A 3026-nucleotide genomic window follows, 5' to 3' on the forward strand; every position below is an offset into this window, starting at 1 on the left:
TGGAACGGTATCAACAATATAGCTGTATCAGCGTTTCAAAATGGCAGTTTGTTTCATGGTTAAAGAATCTTGATTTATCTGTGTAAACAAATCCAGATATATCTAGTTAAAAAAGGAAGGTCCTGCTATGCTTTAACCCCTAGTGTCCAGCAACTGAAGAGTTAAATGAGAGAGAGAGAGAGAGAGAGAGAGAGAGAGAGAGAGAGAGAGAGAGAGAGAGAGAGAGAGAGAGAGAGTCTGCGGTTAGAGAAATCCCACAACGTGCTTGTTTCTGAAGCTCTCCTTGTTCAGGAAATGGGTGTAGAGAGGGATGTTGCTGAAATCATAACGCTGCAATCAGATCTGGGGACCCGGTGACGTGACAAATTTCCTGTGCAAATCATCAGAATATTTATATAGAGGTGTAAATATACGTGGGCACGTATATGTACACAGAACGCCTTCATGTCAAGCTGAATTCCCAAGAGACCCCTGTGCAATCATCTGCCCTTTTAGGTCCTTACAAACGGCAGGTCCTCCAAATACAGAGAATGGCTTATTAAAGTCTGTCCTCACATTGTTTGTAAATGATGCTGCCGTCTGAGGGGGAAAAGGAGGATACATTGGATCGAGCAATCAAGCAACACAACATTTTTTTTTTCTTGTGGCTTTGCCTTGACAGGGGGATATATCAAGACTGCTCGTCTATCCATCTCTGACAAAAGCGAACCCCATTGCATCACTGTGGTTTTCTTGTTGTTGTTATGTCCCTTTTCTCCCCTCCCCCCAAATATAATCCTCAGGAGCTGAGAAGGCTGAGTTTGGTTTATTTTCATCTTCTTCATGTTTCTCTTGCTGCATGATTGTCCTGCTGTTTGCCAATTTTTTTGTCCTCCTTCCTTCCTCTCCGTCGACACAATGGACGACAACAGCATCACACTCGCTTATCGACACTCTGTGGACTATTATAATCAGGAGAGACCTCAAAAATGGATTTAGTGGAGCAGCAACAGCAGTAGCCCAGGTAAAAAAAAAAAAAAAAACATATGAAAGCAATGCTGGCTCTATTGTCTTCAATTTCAGAGACACCAGCAGGTAAAAGCAGCTTCTTTTGCCAGCAGCATTATGGAAACAAACATAAAAAAAACAGTAGTGAAATGAGGTTAAAAAGCAGTCGCCACCTGATTTGCGGTTCCCTTCTCTCAATCCCCGTATTTTTTTGTCTTTTGTTTTAGCTCTGTGTACTGCTGGATATAGATTCAGAGCCACAAAGCTTTTCCTCCGACGCTCTGCAGAGCACCGGCATCACATGAGAAACCACATGATGAACAGGACTGCTCGGCTGAATTGGTCAACTACTGGGCAAAATAAAAAAATAAAAAAATTCAAACGATGCTTGCTCCCTCTCTAGTGGCTGATAAATAATTTCCCATTTTATTTGCGCCTGGTTTTGAACCTCTAAAGAACAGAGATGTACAGAGGATGCTGTTCCACAGACATTAGCTTGATGGCAGTCATATTACTTGTTAGGTGGCACAACACAGTAATATCCATCAAAGCCAGTTCCTGTAATGAGTACTGTATATACAGTATGAATGTATTCCAGCTGATCTCTCGTTTATTTTCTTTTAGATTTATTAAAACTTTTTTGCCTTTCTAAATCTATGTAGTTAAGGCATACAGTACTACACTGTGTTTAAAGAGAAGCTATATACTAGAGCTGAATGCAATTCTTCCTTTCTCCTAACAAATTGCCTTTTTCTCTATTTTTTATTCCTCTTTTTGTCAATATGCATTCTCAAGTGAACACGTCTACTCTTCAAATTGCAGTTTTGCCCTAACATAGAAATGTGCATGCCATAGCAATCCAAGAATACAGTCTTTAAGCAATGCAATTGTTGCCAGATTTCACTGAGCACAGACTGCCATAAAGGAAGACTACCATGCCACACATGTAATTTATTGTGTCTGTGTTACTTGCTTTGATGAAAATGTATGTCAGTTAAGGACAAGGCTCTCATCTCATCAGAAGGGTACTTATATGCTATGTATAAAAATGAACCCCTTTCACACAGAAAAAATTGTTAGGTCTAGACAAACAGAAATTATACTTATTAGATGATCTCTGCTCCCACTTCAACAGCACAAGCATATAAAGTTAAAAAGATTTTAAAAACACCATACATGCAGTACATACACAATGTCCCCTTTTCACTTAAATAGATCAACTAAAGATGTACATACCAAATGTATTTACAGTATTAACATGTTTCACTTATAATACAAAGTTTTAAAAAATTAAAATAATAAAAGAAAATAACTTTATTTTGCCAAACCAATTAAACTCGTTGCCAGGCTAACTGGCATTCTTCTCCGTGTAAATAAACAGAGCTGTATGCACCCAGAAGTTTTCAGCATAATTGGTGGAATGTTTATTCACCTGCAAGTGGTTTGACCTTAGACTTGCAGAGCGCTGTGTCAGGAAGTCAGTTTTTCCATGCTTGATACTGTAAACAAACCTCATTGCATGTTGGCAAGAATCCAGATGATAAAGAAGGTCGCAAACAAGAAAGTGTGAAAAATAAAGACTACTTCCAAACTGCAGATACACAGAGTGGTTGAAGTGACTCCCAATACAAACACACACACACACTCATCCCACCTACATACAGGCTCACAAATACGTTGTAACTCTTTCATGTCGACCTGTATTACCTGGGGAGGAGAGAGGAGGGGGAACCCAGGTACACATGCATATGCCAGGTGTGGCTTACCACCAGTGCCTGCTCTGGTGTGAACATGCAGGTGACTGACCTTTGAAGGTTGAAGTGTGCAAATCTGAAGAGTGATCTTGAAAGAAAATGAAATGTGAGTAGTTTAACTACCTCTGCCTTGTCAAAAGGGAGACACACTTATTTTATCAGCATGCTTTTTATTTGTTTAACTGTTGAATGAGGTGATGAAATGTAATGCAATTTTTGTGTGAAGGTTTGGTACTCTTTACACCTTTTCAGTTTGAGTACGACAGGGTGGTAAGTTACACATTT

General features: G+C 39.5%; 1 long non-coding RNA gene across 1 annotated transcript; it reads left to right on the forward strand.

Moving 5' to 3' along the window:
- The first annotated feature begins 244 nt into the window (after positions 1 to 244).
- LOC131715442 (uncharacterized) lies at positions 245 to 2305 on the forward strand. The gene is made up of 2 exons (XR_009315332.1): positions 245 to 1003; positions 1215 to 2305. It is a non-coding gene; the product is annotated as an uncharacterized LOC131715442 (long non-coding RNA).
- The last annotated feature ends 721 nt before the right edge of the window (positions 2306 to 3026 follow it).

Source organism: Acipenser ruthenus, chromosome 3, assembly GCF_902713425.1.
Source record: "Acipenser ruthenus chromosome 3, fAciRut3.2 maternal haplotype, whole genome shotgun sequence".
Classification (NCBI taxonomy): Eukaryota; Metazoa; Chordata; class Actinopteri; order Acipenseriformes; family Acipenseridae; genus Acipenser; species Acipenser ruthenus.